This window comes from Gopherus evgoodei, chromosome 11 (assembly GCF_007399415.2).
Source record: "Gopherus evgoodei ecotype Sinaloan lineage chromosome 11, rGopEvg1_v1.p, whole genome shotgun sequence".
Classification (NCBI taxonomy): Eukaryota; Metazoa; Chordata; order Testudines; family Testudinidae; genus Gopherus; species Gopherus evgoodei.
Genome location: NC_044332.1, coordinates 259,631 through 276,169, shown reverse-complemented (window position 1 = coordinate 276,169; position 16,539 = coordinate 259,631). Strand labels below are relative to the sequence as shown.

General features: G+C 48.6%; 1 pseudogene; it reads left to right on the top strand.

Moving 5' to 3' along the window:
* The first annotated feature begins 3,270 nt into the window (after positions 1-3,270).
* On the top strand, positions 3,271-15,896 carry LOC115659803 (annotated as a pseudogene).
* The last annotated feature ends 643 nt before the right edge of the window (positions 15,897-16,539 follow it).

The window sequence follows — 16,539 nt, the reverse complement described above, 5'->3', positions numbered from 1 at the left end:
TGTATTGACTTCAACTGAGTTGCCTTACACCAGTTGAGGATCTGGGTCACTGGGTTATGCTTGATGTCAGCTCAGTGGTGAGATATATACAAATGATCATTTAATTTATTTGCAGGGTGCTGTGATGACCTGGTTGTGGCTAGAAGTTGGTTTCTAACATAGAGATAATTATACTTATTTCTTGGAACAGCCTAGCCATATGCCAACTTAGGAGAACTCAGGATCTCAGCTTGGACTATACTAGTAAGAATTGAAATGACTTCTAAAGGATCACGAAGGGAATCTGAGCGTTTAAGTAGCTTCTACATGAATTCTACTAAAAATGAGGCAGCAGCTGTGGAGAAGTCACATTGGTTCATTTCAGCTCTCATGTCCAAGAGAATAAGAACAGTAGGCTGAGGATACAAATACTATGAGTTGGTCACAACTACAGCTAGTTGCAAAATTTCATCAAAATTTGTTTTTTTTTTACCCCAAATTGCAAATTTTGTCAAATCAGAATGTTTTGAAAAACATGTCCATTTTAATGAATTTTCTCCGCATCCCAAGAAGCATTTTAATAACGTTGAAACATCCAATTTTTACATATTGAGACTAGAACATTTTCATTTTTCAGTTCAAGATGACTTTTTCAAAAAAACCCTTTTTTATCTAAAAACATTTGAAAGTTTTGAGATCGAAATGGGAATTAAATGTTTCAGTTTTATTGAAATGAAACATTTTGATTGACTCCCAACCTTTTTTTGGAATTTGGTTCCGCTGGAGATCAAATATTTTGTTGTCGTTCCATTTCAGAAGGGTAAAAATGCCCAAAAGCACAGAATTTCCTGTGATGTGGTAACTTTGGGTCCTGCTCACTGATGGTGCAATGAAGTGACTGCAGGACGTACATGCAGAGGTTCGGTACTGCCACTTATGACCAGAGCCTAATGCAATGACATATTACTCAGACAAGGATTCACATGGATCATTCTTGAACTAAATGTTTCCATTTTAAAATACTGAGGTGGCCTCCAACCCTCTTTTAGGAAGCTTCTGTCGCTCCGGCCCATGGGGGGAGACGGGTGAATGAACAGAACTTGGAGAACTGCAGAGTGACCTTTGCAAATGTCTTGCAGCACAGTTTCAAAGTGTTGGGCTGGCTTTTAGCCACGTGACGCCCATTCGAGGCAGTGGGGAAGTGGGCACTTTAAATCCACTGCAAACTCTTGAATACTGCTGGGTCCAATCACTGACTTCTCTGCACCAACCCAAGAGGAAAACAACTCACTCCACTAAAGCCACCAGAATTACACCCAGCATGTATCTGGCCCAATGAGTTAACCCTCCCAGCTCTCAGCCTTGACAACGCTGCTTTCAAATGCAGACAGGCGCCCTGGTTTCACAACAACGGAGACTTGAAGAAGAGACAGAGTGGGTGTGTGGTGTAACAGCTAGGGCTGCTTTGCCAGACACTGTGAGCTGGAAATCCTATCAGGAAGAGGCAGCAAGTTTCTTACTGGGACATGGTTGCTTGGGTAGCGAGGTGGAGCCAGAGCTCTGTGAGCACAACTCGGCAGGATTTCCCTGTCCCATGGGACTGCCTCCTCCTCTCTGTCCAGTCCTTCGGAGAATGTGTTGAGGGAAATAAAGGTGAAGCTCTGAGCTGAGGCTGGGCATTGTTAGTAAAACTGCAGTGCCGTGAGGCTGCATCTTCTTCAGCGTCGATGGGTCATCACAGGCTTCTGCAAGGCACCAAGACACTGAACTGAAAACCTCACGGCTACAGGATCGAACATACGAATCTCATTCGCCCCAGGACTTGCGCAGTTTGCTTTCCATTTCCCTTCTCCCAAGCTGCGTGCCTCTCCTCCTGCAATCTCCACTTGCCATGGGCTGCCCTCGCTGCCCCTTCCAGAGCAGGAGATGAAGCCACCAGCATGGCTTCCGGGGGAGACATACCCCTGGAAGATACAACTGCCTCCTTTCAGCATGCCCATGTCATGGTCTCGTGTGTGCTGCTGACCTAGTCACATGCCTTGAGATCGGCTCTGCACTCAGCAGCTCCATTTCTTGCCTAGCGGGCTCCAGTGACTGCACACCGGAAAGGGTGGGCAGGCTGAATCACACCACAGAGTAGTGGTTGCTGATCTCTGGGCATCATTGGTGTCTCATAGGTTTCAGCAGTGGAGCCCCATGGAGGCACCATGCATATCTTGACCAACATTAGAGGGGTGAAATACAGTTTGCTAAGACTTCTGTGCTAATTTATTGATGTAGCAAAATGCCCAGACCCTATATGGCCGATTAGCAAGAACTCTAAGCAACCCTCCGCTCCTAAAGTGCAGAACAGGACCCCCAGCTGCAGAAACGACCTCTTTGCACACCTCTCCCCCACACACTCCGTTGGTGCACTGAGCTGAGCCAACCAGAGACTGAATATAGCCTTGAAAATGTGGCCCATCTTCATAACACCAAGCACGAGAAATTGACTTCAGGAGAAGCTATTTGCTAGGGTTAAAAATTCAGCCACTGATGGGTTTTTCCCCCTAGCCTCCCACCATAGCCAACCTCACCTGGCCTTTGAGACTCCTGAGAACCACAGGTATAGGGCCAGTGAGGTTTCTTGGCAAGGAAAATGTCCGACTGATTCATGGCTGTGCATCCGGACTGCCCCTTGTGAGCCTAGCGCTGGAAGCTTTGGGACCATCTGTATCAAGTTTATTCCAAGAGCCCAAGCCAGCATATTGACGGAAGAGCTCTCTCAGGAGGTCAGGTATTTGGTGGGAGGGGAAAAACAGGTTGGAGCGCTATGACCAGTATTTAGGATAGGGACTATGGAGTTCACAGTGCTGCTACGAGAGGCCACCTGACATTGTGACTGTGGTCACAGCAGCTCAGGCTGTTGATGAGTCTATGGATTAGACTTGGTTCACACCTAAGTTAGGTCAGCACGTTGCCCTGTGGTAGGCCACACTCCTGCGTGACGTCGCCATGGCAACCTAACCAGCTCGGTGGATGCAGCTGTGTTAACAGAAGAATGCTTCCATCGCTGAAGCGCCTGTCTGATGGGGAAGTGGTGTCCTACACTAAAGAAAACCCCCTTTCTGTTGGTGTTGGCTGTGTCTATACCACTGCGTTATACTGGCCTATACATCGACAGAGCTATGCCGTTACAGCCCCCCCCCTTTAGTGTACATGTACCCATAAGGTTAGATACCCATTATGATTCTTTTAAGCATGTTGAGCTTGATTGATTGGAACAGGGGTGCAGGAAGGATTAAACTGGAGCCACGTCTCCAGCTGTGCTGAGTGGGAAATCGAGGCCTGGGGCCTAACTCTTTAGAGTGCACGCAGCTAATCATCCGAGGGCCCTGGAGCGCACTATCAATGCCTTTTGAACAGGGTTCTCTCTTCGTTGCAGAATATGGCCCCGAGAAGAACGCAGCAGGTGGGGGCAGGGAGGCCGTCCACGGAGCAAGCCTACATCTCCAAGGTGGTTCTGCTGGGGAGCACGGCCGTGGGAAAATCAAGCACAGCCTTCCGCTATGTGAAAAATGACATCAGGGAATCCATGACCACTGTGGGATGTGAGTGAGTGGCAGCAATGACCAAATCGTTTGGTGCAATGCAAAGGGCCTGATCTGCGTCTCCTTTGTAGCAGGAGTGTCTCTGCTGAAGTCAGCGGAGCTACGCTAGTGTGAAGTTTGGTTTTGCTTAAGCGCTCAGGCCAAGCAGAGAAGCAGCAGGACGTCACTCAGGAGGCAGGGTTAGGGGCTCCAGCTGGCAGCTCTGGCGGCTAATGGAATATGACCCAACAGACCCCAACTTTACAGCCCGTGAGCGCGGGGTTAGTTTGGTTTCTCAGCTCAGGCACAGGATTGACAACTGAGATACGAAAAAGTCTTGTTAAGGAAGCACAAGCTGTGCAGGCTGATGTGCCCATTTTAAAAGCTGGGCCTTGTCTGACGCTGCTCTTCAGAGCTGGATCTTTAGGCACCAACCTAAGAAGCACGTCTGAAAAAAGTCAGGCCTCAGCATCTACAACTCCACCAACACCAGTGGCAAAGTGCCTTTGGAGTTCACTGGCTGGGAGGCTCAGGCCACATGCAGGACACATTTCTCTGCTGGGGTAGATTGGAGACAGGGACCAAGAAATCCTGAACAGGGGACCAGCACCACAGCTGTGTTCATTGTGGCGTTAGAGTGACATCTAGTGGTTCATTGCAGGTAGTGCAGTATTTAAATATGTCGTATCAGCGGAGAGTTTTGGTCTACACCTGCAGTTCTGAGTAACCCAAGAAATCGTTCACCATTTACTGTTAAATGTTATAGATCTTCCCCTCTGCGTCCCCATCCCTGGCTGTCCCAGCTGCCCCCACAGAAATACTACCAATTGCACTGAATTATCTGTGGATGTGTGCCAGCCCCAGGCCCAGCGCTCACTGCGAAATTGCACCACCTTCTCACTCGCGCTGCAGAAACTGACACTGGCGCATCCTGGAATCCTAGGAACTGTGCTTCAGAGTCCAATCCAGTGGGTTTGGGTTGGAATCGCCCCTTGTTTAATTCCTGGGTGTCAGAAAAAACAGACGTAACACTCTATTCTGCCCTGTTTGGGACGGAGGACAGAGGACGTATGACAACGGAGCCTCCAACAGATGACATTTAAAAGGCTATCTTCCCAGACTCCCAGCAGCTCTGCCCATTATATTGCTCCAGTCAGTCTAGTCAAAGCACCCCATCTAGCCTCCCCAATGTGATCAGCAAACCTGCCTTTGACATTTTCCTGGTGTTTCAACAGAAACCCACTCACACTAGAACTAGGTGAAATTTCAGCGGAAGATTTTTTCTGAAAAAGCTGCTGATCTAGGGATGCCACCACATTTTATGAGTTCATGGTAACAGTGTTCATGTAGCCAGGTTGGTCCCAGAATATTGGAGACAAGGTGGGTGTTTTATTGGACCAATTTCTGTTGGTCGAGAGGACAAGGGTGAACAGATGTCCCGATTTTATAGGGAAAGTCCCAATATTTGGCCCTTTATCTTATCTAGGTGCCTGATACCCTGCACCCCCATCCCGATTTTTCACACTTGCTCTCTGATCACCCTAGAGGGGACAAGCTTTTGAGCTTTACAGAGCTCTTCAGGGTCTGGGTAGGAAGCGGAGTATTTAGCTGTAACACACCGGTTCCTTCCTCAGACCTGAAGAAGAGCTCTGTGTAGCATGAAAGTGTGTCCCTTCCCCCAACAGAGGTTGGTCCGAGATAAAATCTTATCTCACCCACCTTGTGAGTTCATGGTAGTTTCACTAAATTGTTTAAAAAAAAACCTTAAAAAAAATCACAATGTTTAATTTTTTTGGTTTGAAATGACTTACAAAAATTTCTTTAGTCTTATTTTTAAAAAAATTATTTAGAATGATCATAGTTAAAATATATGTTTCATTCGACCCAGCATAAAATTTCTCTCGACGTAGAGTCAAAATCTTTGAAACATTTCATATGGTGTTGGACTTGCAATGAATTTTTTTTTTTGACTTTTCAGATTGCCACCAACAAAACCAAACCACCATTATTCACCCAGTTCTGCTAAGTGCTCCAATCATCAGATGCAAAAAGATTCATCTCAGTAGGCAACACTGGTGGAAAACATGGCTTTAGTTTTTATTGGAGATGTTAACACAGGGTCAGTTAAGTCTCTTTAGGAAGTTTTGCAGCTTACAGACCCTGGTATGAGCTAGGGAGGCCATTGATGTTCATGGGACTGATCCCGACCGGTTAGATGTTGAATTCAATGGAGGCAAGGCCAATTTACATAAGCAAGGATCTGGCTCTGTGTCTTTACGTCAGAAATAGGCAGAAAGACCCTTTTCTTCTTTTTTTAAAGAAGGGCCCTGACCTTTGCCAGGAGAGTGGGGATGGAGGCCCAAGGGGTCTCCCACGCTGCCACACAAACCAGGCAGTCCTGGTGCCTGTACCAAGGAGTGTGGTGTCATTCGCCTACATCGCTTGGCATTCAGAGGAGGCTTCTATCCCTTCAGAGAGCTTTGTCTCTGTACTGCCCCCTCTACCTCAAGCCCATGTATTTGTTAGACAACCTGGCCCTTAATGGATAGCTTCTGCCTATCTACTGTGCACAGCCTCACATTTGAGCTTCTCTAACATTTTCAGACCAAGGTTCTTCAAACAGTCGGCAGACATTTGCTGGCTTTTACAGCACCCTAGGGAGGTGGATTTTAAATTAGACCCATTTTCCATCTAGGCATGCTGAGACAGAAAGGTTAAGGGCTAAACACATTTGCCTGGTGGAGTATGGGAGAGCAAAGGCCTCTGCCCCCACCTTTACACCTCTGGGCCAGGTGTGCAGGAGTAAACATGCATCTCTCACTTTCCTAGAGTAGGTAGACAGGGCGAGCAGGCATGGCCTTGGTGCCACCCCTGCCCACTGGCCAGCAGAGCCCTGCCAGTTTGGGGGTGGGGCAGGTTTGCTGGCATGGGCTAAGAGCAAGAAAAAGCAGTTGTAGCTCAGAAGCATGTGAGCACCTCCTTGGGGCTACTTCTGGGACAGCGCTGCTTACATATAATCAGGGCTGTGCTTAGGGGCCCATGTGAGCCTTAAGTGACTTGCCCAAGGTTATACAAATCAGTGTTGGGGAGACTGCAGTATTTCTGTTACAGCAGCACCCAACAGGGGCCAGGCACTATACAGCTGGATTAGAACTCAAGACTCCTAATTCCCACCCTGCCATCACATTTCCTCCAGCTAGACAGCTGCAAAACCAAAGCTTGCTAATGCCACCAATATTGACGAATTGAGCAAGAACCATTGTTCTCATTTCTCTTCCCCTCCCCCTCTCCCAGCTACACCCTGCTGACGGGCATTGGTGTAGTACCAGGCTGTTAGTGAGTAATACCAGTTCACCAGTCTGTTTGTTACATTGCTTTTGATGGGAAGGGGATGTTTTAATTCTCTCTCTCTCATCCTCCCTCCCCACGCAGCCCTTTCCAACCAAATCTCGACACCCATCTTTCACACAGATCACCGAGATGAAGGTTAACATTCATTAAAGTGCATGCTATGGCTTTCTCAAGGAGCTGTCTCATCTCTGTCGCTTCCAGGTTCTTTCTTCACCCAGCTGGTATGTTTTCAGACTGCCACGATCAAGCTGGAGATCTAGGGTACTGCAGGACAAGAGATGTACCATAGTGTTTGTCACCTTTATTACAGGGGGGCGAATGCTGCCTTTCTTGTATATGACATAGCCAGAAAGGTAAGAGCGGTGATGACTTGTTCTTCTGCCTCTCTCCTCCAGAAGGGTTTGCCTTTAACTTTCTAAAATATCCAGATTGAATCCTGCTAATGCAGCCACGCCGCTGGTAGGCTGCAATAATTCTTGTGTAAGGTGTCTTCCCAATAGATCCCCAGACATTTCAACCAAGACTGCTTTTTCCTGCACACATCACGTAAGGTCTACATATCATGGGCAGGTTTATCCTTCCTCTACTGGTAAAGATGGTCGAAGACATGCAAGGAACTTGTACAGACATTTCACTTACAGTGGACAATAAATGCTCACCTTTTCCCCCTAAAAGCCAAGATTTCTCTGTCTACCCCTACCTCCCAGCCCAATCCACCTCACCAGCCAAGTAGGTAATGAGGGAGCATCACTAAGTGCTCTTTGTTCCCCTACCCTCATGTAACCCACACACCTGAGTGTGGCCGTCTGTCCCATCTAGAGGCACCGAGACCACTTAGAGATAAAATGAGTCTGTTGTACAACCTTAGCTAGTTGGCTTTTCGCTCATGCAGTAGAGGCTCATGCCCTGAGCTCCAGAGGCCCCAGGTTGAATCCCACCTGCTGACAACCTGGGTCTGTTGGCATTACACTCACTCTCAGCTCCCTAGACTTTAAGGATGATCTAGTGACAAAGATTAAGTGCATCTGTTAGTTGGCTTATACTAATATCTGTTTCTGATGGACTGGACTGTTCCAGGGGGATATGTTGCATGATCTCCCACTACGTTATGAAGGATTTTTCCCCTTTTACTGGTCCAGGTTTGTCGCATCTTAGGCGGGGGTTCCGTTCCGCGGTTATCATGTAAAGGAAAACGACGTATAGTCAAAACCTCAAGCCCTTTAAATCCAGCCTGCAGCTCTGGCGGTGGGGCGGGGGGCATTTAAAGGGCTCCCCCTGGCTTCCCGCTGCAGCAGGGATCTCGGGGAAGCCCTTTAAATCCCGTCCGCAGCTCTGTCAGTCGGGCTGGGGCTGGAATTTAAAGGGCCTGGAGCTCCAGGGTGGCTGGAGCCTTGGGCCCTTTAGTTCGCCCCAGGGGATACCAGCCACCTCTGCAGCGGGGAGCCCCGAGTGATTTAAAGGCCCTGAGACTCCCAGCCACAGCTGGTGCCCCAGGACCTTTAAATCTTGAGGCGATGCCTCTTCTACTTGAGGCCACGTCCCCTCCCGGACTCCAGGCCTTTCAGCGTAAAGCTGAAATCTTGCATGTTAAATGCACGTAAGTTGCGAGAGACCTGTAATAGGCAACACACAGGAACTGCAACACCGAGGGCCATATGCTTCTATTACTGCAATGGTAGTTACAGGAGGAGGAGACCATAGGCTGCTCGCGAGTAACATCTCACAGTAACAGAGCTTTATTGAAGAGGTAGACTAAGCTTCGAAGAATCCTTGCCCTATCACAAAAGGGCCCAATCACCTCAGCCCATCACCTGTAGGCTGGGTCTATGACCCACTGGAGATCCATGGTGGTTGGGTCATGTCTGATGGAGGAGAAGTCATCCTTGGCTTTGGGGAAGGAAGTATATTTAGAGCTGGTTCCATGCTGAGCTGGTTCCATGCGCATAACCTATTTGTTTCTACGGTTTTTAGCCCTCACCTGCCAATCTCCTTTGGGGCATGTGACAGTTCCTGAGTATCTGTTGGTTTATTGTCTGTCTCTCTCTCTCACACACCTTTCCAGGCAACTTTTGCGAGAGCAAAGCTATGGTTGAGGGAATTAGAGAAGGAATTTCTTCCTGATGAGCTCGTGATTGTTTTAGTCAGCAATAAGGCAGATCTTGCTGCTCAGCGGGAAGTCACCTTTGAGGTAAAAAGTGTCACTGCAGTAAGATCTCAGCACTTGGCAGATTCTTTCTTTCAAAAACACCACGGCAGCGTGTTCACCGAGTGCTGCACTTCAGGCTTTCACATCAAACAGTTTATAAGTAAATGTTTAGGTGAACACGATTCCCCTAGCCCCTAGCAGCAAGCAATATAGCAAGGCCCCACTGGGTGTCAGGGATGTTAGAGGTCATAACTTGCTTTGATCTTAGAGACTTTCCTGAGCTTTGGTGAGTTTGTTCAGAGGGTTCAGAGTGTGCATCGGTAGGTTTCCGTGTCAGAGAGGATGTTCCCAGATTTTGCTTCAAAATTTGCTATCGATGCGTTGATGCAGAAAAAAAAAAACATAGATGCTTTGAATTACATTAAAAAAATTCAGCTGCCTCACTAGAAGCTGATGCTGCGTCACTGACCACCAAGTTCAAGGAATGAGAACTGCATGGGACAAAAGAAGCTCGAGGGTTTAGCTCTCGGATTCGTGTCTCCAGTGAGTTTTAACAGGTTCCAGCCAGAGAGCGGCTGCAATGCCTTGAGCTGTGCAACAGAGAAAACAAGCGTGGCCTAAACAGTTCGGCTGCAACCGTGTGACTGGAACAGAAGGAGCGTGAGCTGGGGAAATAAAAAGCTTTAGGGTTTGCAGCAGAATCTGCTGGAATGCAACGGTGGCTCTATCACCGGACATGCGGCTCTTCAGAAAGGTGGGGAACTAAAGTCAGTGTAAACTTAGAGCTTGTCCGCACGAGCGGGGGGCAAGGTCTAGGGTGCACTTGTGTGTTGTGCACTAACTGGCCCCTAAGGACCTGCTGACACGCACGGAGAGTTCCCTAGTGTGCGTCACTGCAGCACGCACAGGCCTGTTAGTGCACAACACCCTGGAATGTGTCCCACTCCAGTGCAGACTAATGCACCATGCAGATGAGTTCTGAGTCTTAAGGTTCCCTTGTACATCATTAGTCTGACAGTGCAAGTGGGGGTATGAGGCCCTAAGGCAGTTTGCAGCATCCAGTTTGGAGATTTATCCCAGAGCCACCCTTGCAAATAGCTGGAGATTTCTGCATGCTCCTCTTCCCACTTCTCAGCCACTAGTCAGACAGGGCGAGTTGCAGTACTCCTGCGGTACTCCTGCTACACTCCTCCTGTGCCCATTCCAAGCTCGCTTCTCCAGGTTGGCACCCTGCAGCCCTGTCCACACTGGGCAGGGCTCTGTCACACCTGAGGGGTCTAATCATACAGGGAGGAGCTGTGCCTCCCTGCCAGGCCTAAGGAAAAGCTCCAATACCTTGTAAGTGGAGCCCTTATTTCCACCACTTTCCAGGACATTTACCAAGCTGGATGTGATTACCGGGCAGAACACACCTAAGTCTACTTTGAAATAACCCTGTTTTCGTACCTTCCCCACCCAACTAGGAGGCAGAGGAGTTTGCAAAGAGCAACAGCTTAATCTACATGGAAACGTCAGCAAAATCCAACCACCATCATTAGTCTGACAGTGCAAGTGGGGGTACGAGGCCCTAAGGCAGTTTGCAGCATCTAGCTTGGAGATCTGTTCCAGAGCCACCCTTGCAAATACCTGGAAATTTCTGCATGCTCCTCTTCCTACTTCTCAGCCACTAGTCAGACTGGGTGAGTTGCGGTACTCCTGCTACACTAGCGTTTGTGTCCGTTCTGAGCTCGCTTCTCCAGGTTGGCACCCTGCAGCCCTGTCCTTACTGGGCAGGGCTCTGTCATGCCTGCGGTGTCTAATCATACAGGGAGGAGCTATGTCTCTCCATCAGGCCTAACGACAAGATCCAATACCTTGTAAATGGAGCCCTTATTTCCACCACTTTCCAGGATATTTACCAAGCTGGATGTGATTACTGGGCAGAACACACCTAAGTCTACTTTGAAATAACCCTGTTTTTGTACCTTCCCCACTCAACTAGGAGGCGGAGGAGTTTGCAAAGAGCAAAAGCTTAATCTACATGGAAATGTCAGTAAAATCCAACCAAGTGACCGAGGTGTTTATGGCCATAGGTAAGTTCCAAGTGAGAAGCCATTGGACAGGTAACAGCAGTAGAGAGATGCTGAGGTCTGTGCCAGCTCTTTGCCTTGTGAGCTATAGAACAGTACTACTTGTCTACTCCCAGTTGTTCAGGGGCAATTAGGGTTGAGTCACTTGACCTGAAGAGGTCCAGGAACTGGAAAGTCTTTACTGTGAATGCAGCAGGTCTATGCATAGAGGCAATGCAAAGAGGTGACTGGGTACACTCCGGCCTGTCAAGCATCACAGCTGCCAAGAGCTGAATGGGAGGAGGTTCACCCACCCTTTGGAACACCAGTCACTGACCCTAGCAATGGGAAAGTGGGAATCTCTCCCCACTCCCCAGATTCCTCACGGTCACTCCCAGAGGATCTCTTCTCTCCAAGACCCATTCCCCTTGGCCCCAGTTATGATCCCCAGACAAACCACCATGTTTCTTTCATCCCTCAGGCCAGAGATCAGAGGCCTCACCCAGGCTGGAAAACAAGATCCCTGCATCCTTCTTCCTTCGGGTGTAGAATAAAGCCCTCAAATCGGCTAGGACAGTGGCACTCAACCTTTCCAGATTACTGTCCCCCTTTCAGGAGCCTGATTTGTCTTATATACCCCAGTTTCACCTTGCTTAAAAATTACTTACTTGCAAAATCAAATATACAGATGTGTCACAGCACATGATTACGAAAAAATTGCTTACTTTCTCTTTTACCATAATTAATTAGAATATAAATATTTACTTACATTTCAGTGTATAGTGCACAGAGCAGCATAAACAAGTCATTGTCTGTATAAAATTTGAGTTTGTACTGACTTAGCTACTGCTTTTTAATGTAGCCTGTTGTAAACCTAGGCAAATATCTAGATGAATTGATGTACTCCCTGGAAGACCTCTGCATATCCCAGGTTGAGAACCACAGGGCTAGGCAACAGAGTCAGAGGCTCAGCTAGACTGAGTCAGCATCACTCAGCTGGACTGGCCCAGAGAGTCTTTGAGGTTTCTTCTTTCTTCAGAGGACAGACACATCCAGCCCCCTCCCAAGAACCAGTTATGCCCAGAGATAGCCCCGAGTGGTCAGTCCTCCCTTCACAGGAATGCAAACCACTGCCAAGCTACCAATGACTGGTTTCATGGGAGGCTAACCAGAGCCAGCAGTTTGTAGACTCTTCCTATGAGCCTTTTCTTCCCCACATGCACGCCTGGAACCCTGGGTCTCTGTCTCACCTACTTAGCTTCCTGGGCCGCTGATATGTAGCTTACCCCACAGATGTTAGCCAGCTGACCCTCTATTACCATATGGGGATTCAAATGTGGGGTATGCCTCCCGCTTCACCCTGCACTAGTGCACATATGGCAAACTGCATTGCCATGGCAGCTAGAACACTAGAGTCTTCTCATGTTTGTTCCTATTAATAAAACTGCTTGGAGAAAGCTCTAGCACAGGAGTTGGCAACCTTTCAGAAGTCCTATGCCGAGTCTTCATTTATTCACTCTAATTTAAGCTTTCGTGAGCCAGTAATACATTTTAATAATATAAGAACATAAGAATAGCCATACCAGGTCAGACCAAAGGTCCATCCAGCCCAGTATCTGGCTACCAACAGTGGCCAATGCCAGGTGTCCCAGAGGGAGTGAAGCTAACAGGCAATGATGAAGTGATCTCTCTCCTGACATCCATCTCCATCCTCTGACAAACAGAGGCTAGGGACACCATTCTTTACACATCCTGGCTAATAGCCATTTATGAACTTCACCAACATGAATTTATCCAGTTCTTTTTTAAACACTGTTATAGTCCTTCACAACCTCCTCAGGTAAGGAGTTCCACAGGCTGATTGTGTGCTGCATGAAGAAGAACTTCCTTTTGTTTGTTTTAAACCTACTGCCTATTAATTTCATTTGGTGACCCCTAGTTCTTGTATTATGGGAATAAATAAATAACTTTTCCTTATCCACTTTCTCCACCTCACTTATGTTCTTATGTTATGTTAACATGCAGACATTGTCCATGTATCTGTCTGAGCTCCATGTGGCCCCTCTTCGAAGACACTGAACGCTATGGCAGAGGTTCTACTAAACACAGTCCCTAGTATCCGTTCTCGTTATCCAGCACTACAGTGCACTGGAATCTAAACAGTCTGGCTTTCTTGGTCTTATCTCTACAATTATTTGATTCTAAACACTTCACTCCTCAACTGTCCTAACCAGATTGCGCTGCTGGTGATACTGAGAGGTGGGAAATGACGTAAAGGTGAAGGCAGTTACCACAAGGCACAGTATATCACTTAATATAATGTGTTATGTCTGTCGCAAAGCTAAATATTTCCTCTCTTAAGGGGGAGGATTTAGAGAGCAAACTGTGATATGCTGAGATGTTCAAGGCATTATCGGTTTTCTTTTTTAAAGGCATAGTTTTCAAGTGTGGTCCCTAGAGAAAGCTGTAAATTGAATTCAAGCACCAGGTAAGTGACACCAGAAAGATTTTTACTCCAGCTGATCAAAATATCGAGGGAGATACTCCGAACAGGGATTCATTGTCAAGTCAGATGAAGCTGCAGAACTGCCATAGCCAGTCCATGAGGGAGTCACCACTCCTAGCATGAACATCTCTGCCAGCCATGGGATTTACTTGCTATTGGTGCAGAAGGTTTCTCCTTTAGAAAGGGAGGGTGGGGAAAAGGTGGAAAGGAGCAGTAGCTCTAAGGTGTGCATTACAAGTGCTGATGTCCCAGGCGTACCCTGGGACGGGGACTGAATCTTCAGTGCTTGCATAAATAAGTATGCTGTTCAAAGTGGGGTTCTGGAGTAGAATGATGAAGTCTTTCTGCTGACATTGATGCACTTTGGATCAAGCATGTTCATAAGTGCACGTCACAAAGATGTCAGCCCACCAACGGATTTGTTCCATTACAGGATGTTCAAAATGTTTTTGAAATGCACATTTTCCTTTATTTTTCTGTTTCAGTTGGATCATAAGCACCTACGCCAGTCTCTGGGTGCTTGTCCCAAAAACGAATATATACACAAATGACATACAAGGGCTACATACAAAGAATGTTATTCAGGTTTCAAAATTAAGTATGCAAAAGTTGGGGAAATGCCAGATTTATAGTTGTCCTGGCAACCTTAATTCAGCTCTCAAACTGTGGAGCCTGGGATGCTGTGGAAAAATTATGTACAAAGGGACTGGATCAAGGCTGCATGGTTTGCAAAAGTTGAGAATGTTTTTGAAAGCACCAGAGGGTTGTTGGTTTTTTTCTTTTGCTCCCTTGCAATTTTTCCAAAGTTGGAGAAGGTTTGAAAAGTTAGAGAGGAAGAAAAAAAAAGTTGGAGGGATATTGCCTGGACATTATTAAGTTTATTCCACACAGTGGTGAAAAGGTAGAGAGAGGAAAAATGAAAAAAATCAATTTTTCAAAATAATATTTTGTAAAATGTCTTGAAAACCAAAAAAATTCCTGGGAGTTTCCAGCTGGGTCCTTTTTGCACAAGCAGCCAAGTTATGCTTTCAGTTTAAGCAATGGAGAGAAGAGGTCTCTAATACAGAGCCATCTGGACAGCTTGGCCAACTGGGCGCAAGCAAACAACATGTGTTTTAAGTATAAATGTATACATCTAGGGGAAAAGAATGTCGGCCGTACTTACAGGATGGGGGTCTCTATCCTGGGAAGCAGGGACTCTGAAAAAACATATGAGTGGATAATTATAGAACATGACACTCCAGTGCAATACTCCGGCCAAAAAGGCTAATGCAATCCTGGCATGAATAAATTAAGGAATCTTGAGTAGGAGCAGAGAGGTTCTTTTACCTCTATATATGGCTGCTGGAATACTTGGTCCAGTTCTAGGGTGGAGAGAATTCAGAGAAGAGCCACAAGGCTTAGAAAACCTGCCTTCTGGTGATAAATTCAAGGAGTTCAATCTATTTAATTTAACAAAGAGGTGGTGAAGGGGTGACTTGATTAGTCCATAACTAACTCCATGGGGAACAAATAGTGGATCACGGGCTCTCAAATTTAGCAGAGAAGGATCTAATAGGATCCAGGTGCCGGAAGCTGAAGCTGGACACATTTGGACTGGAAGAAAGATGTACAGTTTTAACAGCAAAGAGTCCTGTGGCACCTTATAGACTAACACAGGGATTGGAGCATGAGCTTTCCCGGGTGAATACCCACTTCCTTGGATGCATGTTGTAACAGGGAGAGTAATTAACGGCTGCACCAGCTGAGCAGAGTTCTTCATCGCTGACAATTCTGAACTCAAGACTGCTGGAGGAGTGACCTTGGGACAGGTCTGTGGGAGGTCAGACTAGCTGGTCACGGTGGTCCCTGTGGCTATGAAAAAGCACTCCTGCATTCAGGCCTAACAGAGCTCAGCCCGGGGCATTATTTTCAGTTGGCTGGTTTGCCCTTTTTTCCAGCTCTCGCTGGGCACAAATGTGTGTGGCCGGGGCTCAGCTGGCAACCAGCCCTTCCAGGGACTTTCAGTGGCAAGTCAGTCTCCGCTCCTGGCCTTGGCCCTGCCCCCGCAGTCCCAGCGCAACAAGGCACCTGCTCAGACCGCGACCCGTCTGCGCCAACAGCAGCCAAGCCTGGAGGCTTCACCCAACCGGAGCCGCCTGCCTTCCCCGCCTTCATCCCTCCCCCTCCTCTCCCGCCCAGCGGAGAGGGAGGCGCAGCCCGGCTCCCAGGAGATGCCCGGCGTCCGGCTCTCCCCTCGCTCCCATTGGCCTAGCAGGGGTCGCCTAAGGTGCTGCTGCGGCGGCTGGGTGCGCTAGCCGCCGGGAGGGGGGCGCCGGGCTGGGCCGCCTGGAGCAGCAGCAGAAGCGGGGCTGGCAAGGGAGCTTTGCAGCCCGGCGGCAGCGGTCGTGACTGCGCCCTGCCCAGCGATGAGCAGCCCCGAAGGCCCGGGCCGGCCAGAAGCGGCTGCGGTGCCCCGGAGCTAGGGCTGCCTTGCCCGCGGGCCGGCGGCTCAGCGCTCAGCAGCAGCCGGGCGCAGAGGAGATGCGCCCCCGGCTGGCACGGCCCCGGTGCGCCCTGGGCGCAGCGCGCTGAGCCAGGCGCTGCTGGCTGCTGCCCCGAGTGGCCTGGGGCGGGCGGGCCGGGGTGCCCCGCTCCTCCTGCGCTGAGCCGGCAGGCAGGCGGCTCCGCAGGAGACGGACAATGTACGCGGGGCGCAAGAGGAGGAAGCCGGTACAGAGGATGTAAGTGGGGAGCCTGGGGTGGGGGGGCTCGAACCTGGGAGCTCTGCCTCGGGGGCAGCAGCGCAGGGCGGGGTGGGGTGTCTGGAGTGGGGTGCACGTGCGCGGATGGGGGAGGGAGGTGGTATTGCTCCCGAGGCGGTAATTTGCCCTTTTAGCTCCCAAAACTTGACAGAGCAAGTGTTGGGTTCGCGGGGAGAATGAGTCCAACCCGCCTGCC